Below are 21,440 nucleotides of genomic sequence, written 5' to 3'. Positions count from 1 at the left end.
TATTCAGAGGTGTCTCCATTACCAAAAAAAAAAAAAACAAAAACATTTCTCTCTCTGTCTCTTTCTCGCACACACACACACACACACACACACACACACACACACACACATACACATACACACATCATGGCTATCGACCCACAAACGTGTTCAGGGGTGTCCCTAATACTAAAATAACCCAACCCCTATCCTTCCTTCCTTCCTCCTTCCCTCTCTCTTTCCCTTCCTTTGCTTTTTCATTTATTTATTTATCTATTTATTCATTCATTCATTCATTCATTCATTTATTTACTTATTTACTTATTTATTTATTTGACATTCATTTTAACAAAATTTTGGGTTCGAAATTTTCTCCCCTTTTATCGCCTCCCCCCCCAAACACCAAGCATTCTAATTGCCCCTATGACCAATCTGTTCTCTCTTCTATCATCCGTCTCTGCCCTTGTCTCCATCTTCTCTTTTGTCCTGTAGGGCCAGATAGCTTTCTATACCCCTTTACCTGTATTTTTTATTTCCTAGTGGCAAGAACAATACTCGACAGTTGTTCCTAACACTTTGAGTTCCAACTTCTTTATCTCCCTCCCTCCCCACCCCTTCCCTTTGGAAGGCAAGCAATTCATTATAGGCCAAATCTGTGTGGTTTTGCAAATGACTTCCATAATAGTTGTGTTGTATAAGACTAACTATATTTCCCTCCATCCTATCCTGTTCCCCATTACTTCTATTCTCTTTTGATCCTGTCCCTCTCCATGAGTGTCGACCTCAAATTGCTCCCTCCTCCCGATGCCCTCCCTTCCATCATCCCCCCCCATCCTGCTTATCCCCTTCCCCCCCCCGCTTTCCTGTATTGTAAGATAGGTTTTCATACTAAAATGAGTGTGCATTTTATTCCTTCCTTTAGTGGAATGTGATGAGAGTAAACTTCATGTTTTTCTCTCACCTCCCCTCTTTATCCCTCCACTAATAAGTCTTTTGGTTGCCTCTTTTATGAGAGATAATTTGCCCCATTCCATTTCTCCCTTTTTCCTCCCAATATATTTCTCTCTCACTGCTTGATTTCATTTTTTTAAGATATGATCCCATCCTCTTCAATTCACTCTGTGCACTCTGTCTCTATGTGTGTGTGTGCGTGTGTGCATGTGTGTGTGTGTAATCCCACCCAGTACCCAGATACTGAAAAATTTCAAGAGTTGCAAATATTGTCTTTCCATGAAGAAATGTAAACAGTTCAACTTTAGTAAGTCCCTTATTATTTCTCTTTGCTGTTTACCTTTTCATGCTTCTCTTCATTCTTGTGTTTGAAAGTCAAATTTTGTTTTCAGCTCTGGTCTTTTCATCAAGAATGCTTGAAAGTCCTCTATTTCACTGAAAGACCAATTTTTCCCCTGAAGTACTATACTCAGTTTTGCTGGGTAGGTGATTCTTGGTTTTAGTCCTAGTTCCTTTGACTTCTGGAATATCCTATTCCATGCCCTTCGATCCCTTAATGTAGAGGCTGCTAGATATTGTGTTATCCTGATTGTATTTCCACAATACTTGAATTGTTTCTTTCTAGCTGCTTGCAATATTTTCTTCTTGACCTGGGAACTCTGGAATTTGGCCACAATGTTCCTAGGAGTTTCTCTTTTTGGATCTCTTTCAGGTGGTGTTCTGTGAATTCCTTGAATATTTATTTTGTCCTCTGGTTCTAGAATCTCAGGGCAGTTTTCCTTGATAATTTCATGAAAGATGATGTCTAGGCTCTTTTTTGATTATGGCTTTCAGGTAGTCACATAATTTTTAAATTGTCTCTCCTGGATCTATTTTCCAGGTCAGTTGTTTTTCCAATGAGATATTTCACATTATCTTCCATTTGTTCATTCTTTTGGTTTTGTTTTGTGATTTCTTTGTTTCTCGTAAAGTCATTAGCCTCGATCTGTTCCATTCTAATTTTGAAAGAACTATTTTCTTCAGTGAGCTTTTGAATCTCCTTTTCCATTCGGCTAATTCTGCTTTTGAAAGCATTCTTCTCCTCATTGGCTTTTTGAACCTCTTTTGCCAACTGACTTAGCCTATTTTTCAAGGTGTTATTTTCTTCAGCATTTTTTGGGGTCTCCTTTAGCAGGGTGCTGACCTACTTTTCATGCTTTGAGTGCATATCTCTCATTTCTCTTTCCAGCTTTTCCTCCACCTCTCTAACTTGATTTTTATAATTCTTTTTGAGCTCTTCCATGGCCTGAGCCCATTGAGTGGGCTGGGATACAGAGGCCTTGACTTCTGTGTCTTTGCCTGATGGTAAGCATTGTTCTTCCTCATCAGAAAGGAAGGGAGGAAATGCCTGTTCACCAAGAAATTAACCTTCTATAGTCTTATTTCTTTTCCCTTTTCTGGGCATTTGCCCAGCCAGTGACTTGACCTCTGAATATTCTCCTCACACCCACCTCGCCTCCTGAACCTCCCAGCCAGTGCTTAGGGTCTGAGATTCAAATGCTGCTTCCCAGCCTCAGGGCTTTGGGCGGGGGCAGGGCTGCTATTCAGTGTGAGATTAAGTTCAGGTGCTCAGGTCAGGGCAGGGCCACCTCTCGGGCTCAGTTCCCTGAGGGGGTTTATGCAGAGACCTTCAACAATGGATCAGGGCTCCTGCCTGCTTGGGGAGCCCTGGTCTGCTGCTGCCTCAGCTGCTGCCTCCCGAGGGGCCCTGAGTTATCAGGGCACCCCACTCCCCTATCAACCAGCCAAAAAGACCCTCTCACCGACCCCCATCACCTGTGGGTGGAGGGACCCGCGCGGTTGCTGGAGATCCCGTCCCTGAAGCCCGCTCAGATCTGCTCCTCTGCATGCCTTGGCCGTGGCAGGGCTGGGCTGAGCTCCACATCCGCAGCGCGACGGACCTTTTGCGAGAGGTTTGCAGGTCCCTCTGGAACAGAAATCTCCTTTGCTCCACTGTTCTGTGGCCTCTACTGCTCCAGAATTCGCCGTGAGTTCCTTTTTACAGATATTCTATGGGTTGTGAGTTCAGAGCTATGTGTATGTGTGTCTTTCTACTCCGCCATCTTGGCTCCGCCCTCCGTATATCCCTTTTATATTTCATAATAGATGTACAGTTCTCCAGATTATCAAGTATCATCTTCCCTTATCGGGAGATAAACAGTTGGTCCGAATAGAGTAACAAGTTTTACATTTCCTCTGTCTATCTTTTTATGCCTCTCTTGAGCCCTGAATTTGAAGATCGAATTTTCTATTGAGTTGTAGCTTTTTTGTCAGGAAGGTCTGGAAATCCCTAATTTCGTTGAATGTCCATCTTATTGCCTGAAAAGTTATGCTGAATTTTACTGGCTAAGTGACCCATGTTTGTAGTCCCAGCTCCATTGCCTTATGGAATATCAGATCCGCATTCCTTTGATCTTTTAATGTAGAAGCTGCAAGGTCCTGTGTGATCTTGACTGTTGCTCCTTGATATTTGGTTTCTTACTGGTTGCCTTTAGTATTTTCTCCTTCACTTGATAGTTTTGGAATTTGACAACTATATTAGTTGGTGTTTTTAGTTTGACATCCCTTTGGGGAGGTGAATGATACATGCTTTCAATGGCTATTTTGCCCTCTGGATCTAGGACTTCTGGGCAATTTTCCCTGATGATTTTTTGGAAGATTTTGTCCAGAGTCTTCTTTTCTTTATGGTTTTCTAGCAGACCAATAATTCTTAAATTTTCACTTCTGTATCCATTTTCCAGGCCAGTTATGTTTCCAATTAGATGTTTTCATTTTTTTCATCTCTTCATTCTTTATATTTTGTTTGACTGATTCTTGATGTCTCATAGAGTCGTTATCTTCTACTCGCCCAATTCTAATTTTCATCAGATTGTATTCTTCAGTTAACTTTACATCTCCTTTTCCATCTCTCCAATTTATTTCTTTTTAAAAATTATATTATCCAATTAGTTTTTGAACTTCATTTTCCATTTCTCCAATTTTCCCAGTTAGGTTTCCTGCTCCCTTTTTCATTTTTTCAATTTTTCCTTTTAAAGACCTGTTCTCTTCATTGAATTCTTTTTCGTACTTTTGAAATCATTGGCCGGTTTTTCTTTTATTTCCTTTTTCAACTCTTACAAGCGTGCTCTTTGCACTTGTGACTAGTTCGTAGTACCTTCTGAATTTTCAGATGGGAGTACAGTCTCAATATTGACGTCTTTGGTATTCATGTTTTGGTCTTTGTTCCCGTCAAATATTCTATGGTCTTTCCCTTCCTGCTTTGCTTTTTACTCATGATAATGACGATTTGTGTATTGTGGCCTCTGGTTCTTTCAGCTAGAAGCTAAAGAACCTGGTACTGAGCTGGCTGGTGTGAGAAAGCAGAGGCCCAGTGAAGCCTTTTTGTGTTTCCCCAAACTAGTCATAGAGCTAGATTGTTAAGTGTGAGGGAGGAGTCTTCTGGCCACAGGGCATCTCCTAAACTGAGCTAAAGCAAAGGCAAGTTCAGGGATTTGTTATTCTGGCTGCCCCAGTGTCTTCCAGTTTCCCCTGGGGTGCTGAGGCACACCTGGGTTTCTGGTGTTGGTGGTTGCTTGGCTCCACCCACCTGAAGCTCTGGATCTCCTCTTGGTTCACTGAGGTGGGGTTTTCTGGGACAGCTCTCGTCCTTTGCCACAGTCAGGGGAATACTCCTTAGCACTTTTCTTAGCCTCAGGTGCTACAAGACTGTTTGCCCCTTCTGCTGATCCTACTGTCCCACGACTTTTCTGGGGAAATATTTTACGGTTCTTTCAAGGTCAAGAATGGGAGGGGGAGAGAGTATTTACCAATCACTCTGCCTTTTTGGCTCCCAGAAGTAGATTCAAGTAGATTACTTACAGACATTTCAACTGTAGGCTAATAGTCTCAGTTGCGACTAGTGCAGATACCTGAGGCTACAGAGCTCTCACTCTCTTGGTTCCCCTGGACTCCTGTCCTGGGGTGTTTTGCTTGAAATTCCACTGTACTGCAGCTGCCTCAGAGCGCCCTGGCACTTTCTTGCTCCACCCCTCAGAGGCAGGGACCTGCTGTTCTGTGCCCTGTATGCTCTTCCACCCCCTTGGAACAGATCCTTCCCATCGACCTTCCAGTCTCTCCTGGTCTGTGAATCTGCGACCTTCTGCCTGCTATTGGATTCTGCACCACCAAAATTTGGTCATATTCTCTTGTGAGAGGTATCTGAAGGAGTTTGTCTATAACCTTAGGTGAGTAGTTGCTCTCACTGTGGCATCTTGGCACTGCCCTCTCCATTCTAATTTTTAAAGAAATTTTTCTTTAGTGGGCTTTTGAACTTCCTTTTTAATTTGGCTATTTCTGCCTTTTAAAACATTCTTCTCCACTTTGGCTCTTTGGACCTCTTTTGCCCATTGAGTTAGCCTATTTTTAAAGGTGTTATTTTCTTCAGCATTTTTTGGGATCTCCTTTATCAAGCCGTTGACTTGCATTTCATGATTTTTTTTGCATCACTCTCATTTCTCTTCCCAATTTTTCCTCCACCTCTCTTGATTTTCAAAATCCTTTCTGATTTCTTTCATGACCTGAGACCATTGCTTATTTATTTCGGTGTTTTTGAATGCAGAAGCCTTGAGTTTAAGTCTTTTTCTGATGGTAAGCATTGTTCTTCCTCATCCACAAGAATGGAGGAAAATACCTGTTCCCCAAGAAAGTAACCTTCTATTGTCTTATATTTTCCCCTTTTTGGGCATTTTCCCAGGCAGTTATTTGACTTTTGAGGCCTTTGTGAAGAGGAGGGGATGATCTGGGGACTTGTAAGTTCCCAGTTCTTCCAAGGTGGCACAATCAAGGGAGAGTAGTTTACTCCTCTCCTGGCCCATGCTCTCATCTGGGAGATACCACAAGCTTTTCTGCCCAGGATGTTTGAAACTGTCTTTGGCGTTTTTGGATTGAGCAACTTGGGAACCAGAGCTCAGGCCTGCTTGTGGCCAAGGCTGGTTTTCACTCTGCTCCAAGACTGGTGCAATAGGGATCTTCTGCCCAGAATCTGCGAGTGGGACTCCCTCTCCACAACCACTTCCAGCTCCACCAAGCCAGGGGGCTCCTCCTTATCCTGGGATGGCCAATTAGGGCTGAGATCCAGATCAGCTGCTTGATTTCCTCAGGATCTTTAGGTGGAGAGCTCCTAACATGCAATCTGTGCCACAACTACCTCTACTGCCCTGGGCCACAGGGGCAGCACCTTGTTCCCTTTTCCCCACTGGTGAAAGTGCTTTCTCACAGACCTTTGAACCTGTCTTTATCATTTGTGGGTTGAATAATCTGGGAACTATAGCTGCTGGCAAGGATTCCTTACCTAAGGCCTGCTCTCCTCCCAGGGTCAAGGCTCTGCTGTGCTCCACTCTGAGTCCACTGCAATTCCTGTCCGCCTTCCAGGGTGTCTTGGGCTGGAAATCTCTTTCACTCTGTCGTTTTGTGGCTTCTGTTGTACTAGAATTTGTTTATTGTCACTTTTTACTGGTATTTTTGGGCTATAGGGGAGGGAGGTAGAGTAAGTACATGTTTCTACCTAGTTCTATTATTTTTTAAGTCCGGTTCTAACTTATTGCTAATCTGAAGTTCAGGTTCAAAATCTCTTTTTTATCATTTTTATATCTCTCTGTTTCTGTATATACATATATATCCATATCTATTCTTTGATTAGTTCATCTGTGATATGAAATAATGGTCTCTGCTTTCTCGGTGTTCAATTCCATTATGTGTATGTGCATGTATATACACATACATTTATTCATATTGTATGTGTGTATATATGTGTGTATTATATCAGTCCCTCTGTGTGGGTTCCATGAATGTATTTACTTGTTTTATTTGCACATCTTCCTTCTGATTCATTTTGACTTCATAATTTACTAAAACTTCCAGATTTTCCCTTATTAACAGCTGTCTAGCTACGTTTAGTCCAACCCACACTAATCACACTCTTGTCAAGCTATATCCTTGTCATATTGCTATGTGTGTGATCTTGCTTTCTGCCCTATTCCTAGATCATTTCTCCTGCTAGATCTGAGATCACAAATCATAATAAAACTAACTTTGCTGGCAATGTCATTACAATCTTTTGCCCTATGACTTTAGTGACCATCTTTGTCACACCCTAGACCAAATCCTCTCTGCCTGGCCATGGCTTTCCCCATTACATTGTCTTCCTCAATTAGAACATAAGCTCTTTGAGGACATGGAATATGTTGCTATTTATGTTTATACTTCTAGTATTCATTTTTGGCTTCTGAAATATAATAAATATATATCAAATGATTTCTCACTCATTCATTATTCATCCATTTTATTCAGCGGAAATTTTTAGACCAAATATATTAAACCCTCTTTATTCCACCAAAGTTGTCCAACTGATTCTCTTTAAGTGGCATTACATCTCTCATCTCCATGCTATAATATAAACTTTACTCAATGCCTAGACTAATAGCCCACCTAAGATTACTCTCTTAGAGTTCACAGTTACATTGAACACCAAATTTACTATATTATATTGAATTCTAGAAGTAATAGGAACCTATTTAAGTTTACTGATCAATGGTAAGGATGAATTGGGTAGACCTCTACTGGAGGAACATTAATTTGACAGGTGAGAAAGAGATGGACTGTAGCCAGGAGACTTTTGTGGCAAGAACATCAACCAGTAAACTATGGTAATAGTCTAGGCATGAGAGCATGAGGTCCTCTGACATAGATATAGATATCATGTAATCAAAGTAAAATCCACAAATCTTCATAAAAGGTGGTATATAGAAGGTGAGAGAGTGAAGAATCAATTATAATACATACATTATGAATCCGAGTGACAGGGAGGATGATTTCTACTTAATACTAGTAAGAGAGTTTAGAAGAAAGAAGAGTTTAGAGTGGAAAAATAAGTCTACTTTTGGATACTATATCTATTGCCTGAAAAAAGGATTTCTAGTTTGAGGGTGTGTGAAGAAGAAAAATTATCTGTCAGGTTGGATAGTCAAATTATGAAAGAGTTTACATGTCACAGAATATTATATTTTGCCCTAAGGTAAAAAGAGTCTGAAACTTCTTCCTCAGAGGCAAAAATGATATATATTCTTTTTGAATATCATTTTTTTGCAAATGCATAAAACAATTTTGCTACAACTTTGGCAAACTTCCCAAAAAGAGCAATTATAGTCCCCGCCATGACAGGGCCTAGCAGGGAGCTCTGGGGTAGTATGAGGCAGCGACTTGCACTGCGGAATGTTGAGAAAAAGAGCCCAGGATGGAAAAACAGAAGAACAGGGGGAGTAAGAGATGCAGAACCATAGGTATCTTCAGCCCTTGCTGCTGAGACTATCAACCCATAGATTAAATGCCTGTAAGTCATCTACTTAACTTCCAGGAGCCAAAATGGAGGAGTGATCGGAAATTACTCTTTTGTCCTCCCCTTGTTGACCTTGAAAGAACCATAAAATATTTCCCCAGAAAAATCCTGAATCAGTGGGATAAGGAGAAGGGGCTAACAGTCTCATAGCATGTGAGGGTAGGTCGCTAAGGGGGGTTCCTCTTCCTGTGGCGGAAGGGGGGCAGTGCAGAGCCAGAGCTGCCCCACATATCCCAACCTCAGTGAACCAGGAGGAGATCTGGAGTCCCAGGAGTGTGAAGCCTAGCAACCACCATCCCCAGGACCCCAGGCATGGCTCAGTACCCCAGGGGAAAGGGGAAGACACTAGGGCAGCCAGGATCACCAACCTCTGAGCTTGCCTTTGCTCTAGCTCAGCTGAGGAGACATTGCTTGACCAGACCACCCCTCCTCCACACTTAATGAGCTAGCTTCAGGACAAATCCAGGGAAAAACAAAAGGACTTCACTTGGTCTCGGCCTTCTCACACCAGCCCGCTCAACATCAAGTTCTTTAGCTTCTAGCTGAAACAATGAGAGGTCACAACACATAAAGCCTCATCATCATGAGTAAGAAGCAAAGCAGGAAGGAAAAGACCATAGAATCTTTCTGTGGGGACAAGGAACAAATCACAAATACCAGAGATGTCAGCATTGAGACTGTACTCCCATCTGAAATTTCAGACATGACTTCAAACTGGTCGCATGCACAAGGAGTACTCCTGGAAGAGAGGAAGAAGGATGTTGAAAGCCAAATCAGAGAAATAGAAGAAAAACTGGTCATTGATTTTAAAACTATGGGAAAAGAATTCACTGAAGAGAAAAACTGCTTTAAAAGGAAAATTGGACAAATGGACAAGGAAGTACAAAAACTAACTGGAAAAAATAATTCCTTATAAGCAATAATTGGACAGATTGAAAAAGAAATGCAAAAGTAAATGAAGAAAACAATTTGATAAAAATTAGAATTGGGCAAGTAGAATCTAATGACTCTATGAGACACCAAGAATCAGTCAAACAAAATCTAAAAAATGAAATGATAGAAGAAAATGTAAAATATCTAATTGGAAAAACAGCTGACCTGGAAAACAGATTTAGTAGAGAAAATATAGTAATTATTGGCCTAAAAGAAAACCATGATGAAAAAAAAGCCCACACAATATCTTCTAAGCAATCATCAAGGAAAACTGCCCAGAAATCGTAGATCCAGAGGGCGAAATAGTCATCGAAGGAATTCACCATTCACCTATCAAAAGGGGTCTCAAACTAAAAACATCAAGGAATATCATTGCCAACTTCTAGAAATATGAAGTAAAAGAGAAAATAATACCAGCAGCCAGAAAGAAACCATTCAAATATCGAGGACCTACAGTTGGGACCACAAAGGACCTTGCAGCTTTTACATTAAAAGGTCAAAGGAATTGGAATATGATATTCCATAAGACAAAGGAGCTGGGCCTACAACCAAGGATCAATTACTCAGCAAAGTTCAGCATAACATTTCAGACAAGGAGATGAACATTCAATGAAATAAGGGATTTACAGAACTTCTTAATAAACAAGCTTTAACTCACTAGAAAATTCGATCTTCAAATGAAGGTCTCAAGAGAGACTTAAAAAGGTAAACAGGGGAAAAGAAAAACTTGTTACTCAATATGGGCAAACTGTTTACTTCCCTATAAGGGAAGATGATACTTGTTAAACTTGAGAATTGTATATTTATTATGGATGCATGAAAGGGAAACACATAAAGGGAGCGAGTATAAAGCAAATGATGTGATGATAAAAATGTGACTGAAAGGTACAAAAGGAATGTACCAGGAGATGTGAAAAGGGGGAAGCAGAAAATGGTAAATTACATCACAGGAAGAGTCACAAAATTATATTAGAGTAGAGGGAAAGAGGGAGGGAGAGGATCATTGCTTTGGTTCAAGCAGGGAACAAATCTAACTAGCAGGGTATAAATCTAACTAGCTCTATAGACAGTGGGAGGGGAGCAGGGAAAGAAAGTGGAGTGGAGGCTAAAAGGGAGGGAAGAAGTAGTAAGGGTAAAAGGGATAAAAAGGGAGCGGGCTGAAAGAAGGAAGGGAAGACTGCAGGAGGTGGTGGTCAAAAATTAAAACTTTATTGTGCAGAATAAGGGAGAAGGGAAAACTAAAAGTACAAAAGATGGGAAAGAAGATGGAGGGAAACACACAGATAGTAATCAAAACTGTGAATGTGAGTGGGATGAACTCTCCCATAAAAGGGAGATGGATAGCAGAACAGATTAAAAACATAATACAACAACATGTTCTTTACAAGAAAAGTATGTGAAATGGCCAAATACACAGAGTGTAAAGGTAAAAGGCTGGAGCAGAATATATTGGGCTTCATCTGATGCAAAAAGAGCAGGGGAAGCAATGCTAATCTCAGAAAAAACAAAAGCAGAAATAGATCTAATTAAAAGAGATAAGGAAAGAAACTATATCCTGCTAACAAGCACCATAGACAAGGAAGCTATATCAGTACTAAATATATACTCACCAAGTGGTATATCATTCAAATGCTTAGAGAAGAAGTTAAAGCAGTTACAAGAAGAAATAGAAAGGAAAACTATACTAGTGGGGGACCTCATCCTCCCACTCTCTATACTTGATAAGTCGAAGCTCAAAATAAACAACAAAGAAGTAAAGGAGGTGAATAAAATTCTGGATAGTGCAGTTATGATAGACCTCTGGAGACAATTGAATGGGGGTAGACAGGAATGCACTTTTTTTCCCAGTGGTACATGGCACATTTATAAATATTGACCATGTATTAGGGCATAAAAACCTCAAAATCCAGTGCAGAAAGGCAGAGGCTGTCAGTGCATTCTTCTGAGATCATAATGCAATAAAATTTATATGTAAAGGCCATGAAAAGATAGACCAAAAATTAATTGGAAACTAAATAATCTAATCCTAAGGAATGAGTGGGTTAAACAACAAATCATAGAAACAATCAGCAACTTCATTCAAGAGAATGACAATAATGAGACAAGCTCTTAAATCTTATGGGATACTGCAAAAGCATTTCTTAGGGGAAGCTTTATATCCTTGAATGTCTACATTAATAAAATAGAGAAAGAGAAGATCAATGAATTGGACAAGTAGCTTAAAAAACTAGAAAAAATCAAATTGAGAATCCCTAAGTAAATACCAAATTAGAAATACTGAATACAAAAGGAGGGTTTAATAAATTGAAAATAAGAAAACTATTGAACTAATAAGTAAAACTAAGAGTTGGTTTTTTGAAAAAAAAAACAATGAAGTTGATAAACCTTTGGTCAATTTGAATAAATACAGAAAGAAGAAAACCAAATTACCAAATGAAAAGGTTGAACTCAGCTCCAAAAAGAAGGAAAATAAAATAACAATTAGAAATTTCTTTGCCCAGCTGTATGCGCATAAATTGCACAATCTAAATGAGATGGATTATTATTTCAAAAAATATAAATTTCCCAGATTAACAGAAGTGGAAGCTGAATATTAAATAACCTCATTTGAGAAAAAGAAATTGAACAAGCCATAAATGAACTTCCTAGAGAAAAATCTCCAAGCCTGGAAGGATTTACAAGTGAATTCTATCAAACATTTAAAGACAAGTTAATTCCAATACTCCATAGAGTATTTGGGAAAATTGCCAAGAAGGAGTCTTCCCAAATTGTTTTTATGATGCAAATATAGTTATGATACTTAAACCAGGAAAAGCCAAAACAGAGAAAGAAAATTATAGACCAATTTCTCTAACGAGTATGTATACAAAAATTTTAAATAAGACTTTTGCAAAAAGAATAAAGCAACATATCATGGGAATAATACATTGTGATCAAGTAGGATTTATACCAGGAATGCAACTCAGTATTACGAAGACTATTAGCATTATTGATCATATCAACAACAAAACTAGTAGAAACTACATGATTGTCTCAACAGATGCAGAAAAAGCTTTTGACAAAATACAACACTCATTCCTATTGAAAACACTGAAGTGCCTAGGAATAAATGGAACTTTCCTTAAAATAATAGACAACATCTACCTAAACTCTTCAGCAAGCATCATATGCAATGGGGATAAGATAGATGCATTTTCAGTAAGATCAGGGGTGAAACAAGGATGTCCATTATCACCACTATTACTCAATATGTTACCAGAAATGTTAGCTGTAGCAATGAGAAGAAAAAGAAATTGAAGGAATTAGAATTGGCAAAGAAGAAACTAAGTTATCACTCTTTGCAGATGATATGATGATATCCTTAGAGATTCCCAGAGATTCCAGTAAAAAACAGTACTTGAAATAACAAACAACTTTAGCAAAGTTGCAGGTTACAAAATAAACCCACACAAATCTTCTGCATTTATATATGTATAAATAAATACACATATGTATATAAACAGATATATACATATATGTATATATACACGTGTGTGTATATATATATGTATATACATGTGTGTGTGTGTGTGTGTGTGTGTGTGTGTGTATCTTAAGAAAGCTCAATAGGAAGAGATAGAAAGAGAAATCCTATTTGAAGTCTGGGTAGACACTATAAAATATTTGGGAGTCTACTTGCCAAAACATATTCAGGAACCATGTGAACGCAATTTCAAAACACTTTTTGCACAAATAGAGTAAGTGGAAAAGCATCAGCTGCTCGTGGATAGGTAGAGTTAATATAAAAAATGATAATTCTACCTAAATTAATTTACTTATTCATTCCCATACCAATCAAATTATCAGATAATTATTTTCTAAAGCTAGAAAATATATTACCCAAATTAATACAGAAGAGCAAAAGGTCCAGAATATCAAGAGAACTGATGAAAAGAAATGATAGGGAAGGTGGCCTAGCTCTACCAGATCTCAAATTGTATTATAACGTAGCAGTTACCACACCCACTTGTTACTGGCTAAGAAACATAAGGGTAGACCAGTGGAATACGTTAGGTACTCAAGATCCAGTAGTTAATGAATATGGCACTCTAATGTTTGATAAATCCAGGGACCCCAGCTCCTGGGATAAGAACTCACTGTTTGAAAAAAAAATTCTGGGAAAACTGGATAACGGTGTGGCAGAAGCTAAGCACAGACCAATGCCTGACACTGTACGCAAAAATAAAGTCCAAATGGGTACATGATTTAGGTATAATGATTGATACTATAAACAAATTAATGGGGAAAGAAAGAGTTTATTTTTCAGAATTATGAAGAAGGAAAAAATTTTTTGCTAAGAAAGAGATAGAAAGCATTATAAAGTGTAAAATGGATAATTTTGATTACATTAAGCTGAAAAGTTTTTTTCAGAAATAGGCCCAGTGCAACCAAGATTAGGAGAAAAATATAAAACTGGGAAAGAATTTTTGCAACTAGTGCCTGTGATAAGGGCCTCATTTCTAAAATACAAAGAGAACTGAGTCAAATGTACAAGAATACAAGTCATTCCTCAATTGATAAATGGTCAAAAGATATGAACAGGCAGTTTTCAAAGGAAGTAATTAAAGCTATCTATAGTCATATGAAAAAAATGGTCTGTCACTATTGATTAGAGTGATGCAAATCATAACAACTCTGAGGTACCACATCACACCTATCAGGTTGGCTAACCTGACATGAAGAGCATAAATGCTGGACAGGATGTGGTAGAGTTGGAACACATTCATTGCTGGTGGAGCTGTGAGCTGATCCAACCACTCTGGAGAGCAATTTGAAGCTATGTCCAAAGAGCTACAAATATGTGCATATCCAGTAATGCTGTTTTTAGGACTGTATCCTCAAGAGATCATAAAAATGGGAAAGGGTCCCACATGTACAAAAATATTTATAGGAGAACTCTTTGTGGTGGCCAAAAACTGGAAATCAAGAGGATGCCCATCAAGTGGGGAATGACTGAATACACTATGGTATGTGAATGTAATGGAACACTATTGTGTTATAAGAAATGTTGAATAGGAAGACTTCAGAGAGGCCTGGAAAGACTTATATGAACTGATGCAGAGTGAAAGGAGAAGAACCAGGAGAACTTTGTTCACAGCAACATCCGCAGTGTTCAAGGATTTTTTCTGGTAGACTTAGAACTTCAGTACAATGCGAGGGCTTAAAAAATTCCCAAATATCACTTTAGGCAAAATGTCTTCCTCATCCAGAGAAAGAAATACGGAATTTGGTTGCAGAATTAGCAGACAATTTTCTTTTGTATTATGTTTTAGTTTGTTTTATGAATTCTCTCATTCATTTTAATTCTTCTGTGGAAGATGACTAAGGCGAAAATGTGTTTAATAGGAATACATGTTTAGAACCTATATAAAATTGTATACTGTCTCAGGAAGGGAGGACAGAGGTAGAGGGGAAGGAGCGGGAGGGAGGGGAAAATCTAAGTTATATGAAAGTCATTGTAGAACACTGAAAACAAATAAAATAATAATTAAAAAAGAGCAATTATGCATTTTCTGAGGTCCTCTATGGTCATTGTATGAACAATTCCTTCTACTACCCAAAGAGCACGTTAAATATATCTGCATGTGCAGGACGAATATGCAAAAGGGTGGCTGGGTGGTTTCACATAAAGTTTGTAGCAGATGTTTCTCTGTTTCTTAACTCTGATCCGGCCTACGGAGGAAGAAAGAGGAGAAAGGAGAGCAAAAGCCCCAGGAGCAAAATAATATATCCAAACTGAGTACTAATGTTCTGAGGAAAAGATTTGAAAATGTATTCAGGAGATTTTAAATCCAGAAAAGTATAACCCTTTAACTATGTTAAATTCAAGGTACCAATTACTCTGACTTTTCCTGCTTTAAAGTACAACCTGTATTCTCTAGTATCAAATCATGTGGATCCTCTAGTTTGGTAGTTTTTTTTTTTCAGTCAACCTTTTTATCTAATTATTTATTACATGTGGTGGCAGAGAAGTTCAAACCTTAAGACAAGGATAACTGGGGTGATTGGAAAAGAAGACAATCTCAGACCTAAGTTGTTTCTTGTTTTCCCTTATTTTTTTCTTTTGTATTGAAGCTAATAATTTTTTTGAAGTTATAGACACCATCTGCATGAATGGTTCTGTCAGTCTACAGGATGATAATGGATATATTGGATAAAAGATTAGATTGGTATCATGAAGAGCTGAGTTCAAATATACATTCAGTTACTTTCTAACTACATGGCCCTGGGTCATTACCTTAACTACTATATGCCACATATTTTTCCATTTATAAAACTGGGAAAATATTAGCACCTAACCCCCAGGATTATTGTCAGAATCAAAGGAGATAATTTGCCTGTAGTACTTGTAAACCTATATGTAAATGCTAAGTAGTGATGATGGTGATGTAGTTTTTGTTCTTGTTTTCAGCAAGAAGAGTAATTAACACAGGCTTTTTCACATTTGTATTTGAATCTAACTTTCTTATCAAATTCAGTTCAATGGAACTGAATTGATTTTGATCTTTTCCTGAAGTTGCAATTTCTAGTCTGAATTAATAAAAGATTAATCAGTCTCAGGGTTGTTTCATTTGGATAAAGCCAATTGTGACTAGTTAGAACCAGTATGTAATTTTCAAGTCAACTGACTGTTTCCGGGACTTTTCCAGTTCCAATCATCTACTGGACCTAGTGTTTAACTAGATATGTTGTCGAATATATTGAACAGAATTCTTCCTTGAATTGTTTGTTGACAGCTGCTTTCTACAATGATGTTTACTGTGAATATCTTCTTATCCATTTCTATATGAAAAATCTATATTCACAACTTTTTCCACTCAACCTTCCTCTTCTTCACACATTGATATTGATGGATAATCAGTCTTCTTAAACCTTTGTCAAAAAGTTAAACAGTCTAGCATAATTTTACATCATAATTGCTAAAAATGCTTAGCAACACATTGCTGAGTAATAAAGGTTGTTTTTCAGGAAATTTTCATCAGAAAGTTGGTCACTGTGTAAGGAAACATTTTAGTCAATAACTTACAGATATTTCTACTATACTGTGAAAAAAATTGTCAGCTTTCCAGGCTAGGGAATACCCAGATAAACACAATGAAATTATAGGCGATTTGAAGTTTTGATGCAACTTAATTTGGAGACCATAGCACGTTAGGGAGAGTTTAAATTGATTTTGCTTGATTAGAATTAACATTGGTTCATAAATAATATTTTAAAAATTGCCCAATCATCAGTTACTTGGGAAGATAAATTTATTTTTACTGTTTGTGGTGCGGTGAGAAGGCACACATTTCTCTTGGATTATAAGTGTTTTTATTATTAGTCATTGGATCATAGCTCCTTTATGATTATTTTGTTCTCGTATGTTTGATTATATTTATTTCTGTGTGTGAGAGGGAGAGACAGATCCAGATGGAGAGAGAGAGAAGAGAAAGAGACAAAGAGAGAGAGAGAGAGAGAGAAACAGAGAGAGAGATGATTATGATGATGATGATGATGATGATATACGTTGCTTTGAAATTTGTTGGCCTTGATATTGGATATATAAATTGAATATTTGGAAATATAAAAAGACAAAAAAATATGTGCTGTATAATTATAGCCACTGAGTTTGTCTACAAAGATAAAATTGATCTTTGTTACTTCTTTGCAAAGGATAACTATGGGTGAGGAACATTTAATACACTCTTACACTCAGTATATTGAAGAGTTCTTTTTTTATTGTTTTCATTCATTCTTTCATTTTTTGTTCTTGCAAAGTATGACTCACTGGGTAGATAGGAAATATACACACACACACATATTCTAAAATGAAAGTCATATAAATTAAAATATATCAGTGATTTTTAAGAAGAGTTGAAAAATAAAATGGATTTGTAGTTGGTATTTAAATGAACTGTGAGAGACAGAAATGGTACATTGCAATATCTGCTGGATTTGAAGTCAGCACAAATTTTCACTTCGTATCTGTATCTCTGTGGCCTTTGAAGTCATGCCATTTCTTGAATTCTCAGTTTCCTATTCTGTAAGTTGAAGGAATTGGACTCGATGGTATAGTGCCCTTACAATTTAAAATTTATGTTCCTTTGAGTTCAAAGTTCATTTGGTTGCTGACTGTATATTTCAGTTATCAGATAAAAATAGCAAATGTTGATATGATTTATTTCCTTGACTGAAAGTAAACAAATTTACATAACTTGTTATAAAACTAACGGACAGTACTGAGCTGAAATTGGAGCTTTGAAAACTTATAAGCTACAAGTAATATTCTTCCACTGATCACTTATCTACAGATGGAATTCCAAGAGCAATTATTTTCTTCCTTACATATGTTTCTCTTTGAAAAAAAAATGAGCTGTCTTCTAGAAACAAAGATAGACAGGCAAAGAAATGATATAATCCCCATTTGGAATGTGATGCTTCATGAAGAAACAGATTCCCATTCATAAAAGATTATTAAACAACAACAAAAATTAAATGACCCTGTTTAGGACTAGTGTAGAAGGGAGTCTTTTTGAGGTATAGTTTTCACTTAATAGCTACTTAATGATATTTTGATTTGATTAAATTCTGTGATTGTGATTCTATCTCATGTGGCTATGGAAACACATATGTATCTAGTTAAAATTATTTTTCTCTTTTCAGGTGAATCAAATTTCATCTATGTGACCCTCACCAAAAATTGTGAACATGAATGGTACAAACAATGTAACTCAGTTCATTGTTTTGGGTCTCACACAGAATCCAGAGATGTAGAAAATATTTTTGTGGTATTTTTACTCATTTACTCATTGACTTTTGTAGGAAATATGCTGATCGTCATAACCATTGCAACCAGACAGACCCTAAGCCACCCTATGTACATCTTTCTTTCCTATTTGTCCATCTTAGATTGTTATTATTCCTCTTCAGTGGGCCCAAAATGATAGTTGATTCACTCTCTGAGAGGAAAATAATATCTTTCAATGCATGTATGACCCAGGATTTTGCAGAACATTTCTTTGCTGTGTCTGAGGGCATCATACTAATGGCGATGGCCTATGACAGGTATGTGCCCATCTGTAAGTCCCTGCATTACTTGATGATCGTGAGTGGATCCATATGTATTCTTTTGGTGAGAATGGCCTGGAATAGAGGCTTTGTAATGCCATAATATGGATTCTATTCATCATCTGGCTACCTTTCTATGATTCCAATATCATTGATCATTTTCCTTGTGAATTTTTTCCTTTGTTGAAACTCTCTTGTGCTGATATCCATCCCTTTGGCCTTTTTATTGCTGCCAATAGTGGAATAATATGTGTACTCACTTTTTTCATGTTTCTCACATCCAATATCATTATACTGAACTCCCTGAAAGCACACAGCTCAGAAAGGCAGCACAAAGGTCTCTCGACATGTGTGTCCCACATTGTAGTACTCATTTTGTTCGTTGTGCCATGTATGTTTGTGTATCTACGACCTAGGACAACCTTCCCCATTGATAAGGCCATAACTGTGTTTTATACAATGATAACTCCTATGTTAAAACCATTAATCTACAAACTAAGGAATGAGGAAGTAAAAAATGATATTTGAAAATTATGGAGTCAAAGAATGTTTTAGGATAAGAAATAAATATTATGCTGAGAAGTTGATATTAACATGAATGACAATCATATAAAATATTGCTTAAATTTTATTTCTAACAGATAAAGTAGATGTAAAACTTTTTAGTTTTTAAATGATAGGCACATTGTCCTGTTTTAGATATAGTAATATCGCATTTTATTAACACCACAAAGATTGAGGTGAAATGTGGGAGATATGAGTTGAATAATTTTATATTTAGGTGTGTTATGAACCAGATCATCTCTAGTCATCCTGAGGAATATCATCTCAGTGTATTCAGATGACTCTGGAGGAGAAGTGAGGCTGGTAACCTGCACAGCCCTCCTTCACTCAAAACAAAGTCAAGCGCAAGTCATATCATCATTTCTCTGATGACATGGTTTTTTTTTTGGCAACGAAGGATGAACACAAGGTTTAGATGCTTCAGAATGATGATGTGCAACTAAAACAAGTGAATCCATTCGTACAAGCCACAAAGAGGGTCTTATATAACACATACATGTATGTATACATATACCCATACATATAGGCATGTATTTATAATACACATATGCGTATATTTATGTGTTCATAAAGATGCATCTATATGTATACACATACATATATCTATGTATGTGTATATATAGATATATTCATCTGTGTGTCTCTATTTAATCTGTATCTATATACAGAAGTTGAGCAAATGGAAAGCAGAGACCATTACCCCAGTGACGTATCATATATTACCAGGGGATCTAACTTGGTAATACATTGGTCTCTTTGGCTTGCTTCTATTCTGTGCCAAAAAACAGAAGTGAGAAGTTGTTCAGGGTTTTTATTCCCTAGAGGTGACTTACTTCTGACTGGCCTGACAGCACATTATTGGGAACTCCCTTAGAGATCCCTATTGGTTTACATTTTAATGAGGAGGTGCACCAAGATTTCACTGCTATTCCTCCATTAATGGAAAGAGAGAGGACTGCCCTTCAGATCTGCCTGTGAGTGAATTCCTACAGTACGCCTACAACTTGAGAATGGCTTTCAGATGTGGTTGATCCACCCCCTCTCTGGCATTTAAGAAAGATAATGTTAGATTGTTTGTGAACATTAGGCTTATTTCTGACCACTGTATTTTACGAAGGGTGTTGAAAAACTATATCACACGTAAAGGAAAAAGAAATGGATGGTGAAATAATCAGAAACAGACCTTATCAGGGAACAGCAGAAAATAAGTTCTTGAAAAAACATGGCTTTCTCTTCCTTATTTTATTTAAATTGTCTATTGCCTAGTACATAGTATATTCCATATGGATTATGGGAGGAATTGCATTTAGTTGATTGAAACAATTTTAGAGGTAAAAATTTAAGGAACATTGTCTTTGTGATAAAATATTTAAGGGTCATTCATTAGGACACGCCTTATTTTTCTTAGTTAATGGAATAGACCTTTGAATAAATGGTCATTTTCTGATAAAGATTAAAGGAAAAAATTAATAAGACATTTGTACCTATAGATATGGGTTGCCTAGGATGACAGGAATCAGAGGTTGTGATGGGACTGGCAGTCTTCAGGCAGACACTTTTTTGTTTGGAGATATTGTAGAGAGAACATTCTCTTCAGCTAAAGTGTAAAATTACCAACCTCAGCGCCCTCTGCCACCTCTCCAATTCTGTAATTCTTACATATTTCATTTAACCCTTAAAACCATTTTATGAAGTGGATATTGCAAGGATTAGTAATCTAAAGACAGAAAAGGAAGGACTAATGGAGGTGAAATGGTTTGATCAAGGTGATCAACAATTGGGTGATCTCAGAGTAGTAACGTAATGACGTTTTGTCCATTCAAAGGAGGTTGAAATTGACGTACCCTGAGATATAGCTCTCCCATGAGTTATTTGGATGCTTTTTTGATTCTTCTCTGCTCTGTATGGCTGTCTCTGAAGTGGGCATATTGTACACTATATATTATCTTTAACAGAGGCAATCCTAATATCTTACTCCAATCTATAATACTCTGAGCTAATCAAAACATCCTCCAAAAAAAGAACCCTCCATACTCAATGAAGTGTGAATCATGAGAACAGTGTTGCTTGGAGAATTGAATTTCCTTTATTCTTGATGTTATTATTTGCTGTTCTTTTTGCCCTATTGGTTGAAACAGAGGTTATTTCCCCCCATAATATTCATAGGGACCTGTAGGTGTCAATGTATATCCAGGGTTGAACTTGACATAAGCAAGATATGTTTGAATCCTGACACAGCCACTTATTAAATGTATGACCCTGGTAAAGTCACCTAAACTTGTAGCTACAATTTTCTCATCTGTTGCATAGGGATAATAATTGTACCCACTTGTTGTGAGGAATAAATGAAACAGCACATGGAACAGCTTTGCACTTCTTTAAACACTATGACAATTACTAATTTTTTGAATGATTGTATAGTCATTATTATTGTTTTCTGGAATGATTGTATAGGAACTGGGTCCATTTGACTCACAGTGAAGGCATAAACTTTATTTTGATCTTCCTAAAG

General features: G+C 37.4%; 1 pseudogene; it reads left to right on the top strand.

The window, feature by feature from the left end:
* Positions 1-18,004: 18,004 nt before the first annotated feature.
* Positions 18,005-18,919, top strand: LOC140515786 (olfactory receptor 4C12-like; annotated as a pseudogene).
* Positions 18,920-21,440: the final 2,521 nt, after the last annotated feature.

This window comes from Notamacropus eugenii, chromosome X (assembly GCF_028372415.1).
Source record: "Notamacropus eugenii isolate mMacEug1 chromosome X, mMacEug1.pri_v2, whole genome shotgun sequence".
NCBI lineage: Eukaryota > Metazoa > Chordata > Mammalia > Diprotodontia > Macropodidae > Notamacropus > Notamacropus eugenii.
This window is presented reverse-complemented; position numbering and strand designations above follow the sequence as displayed.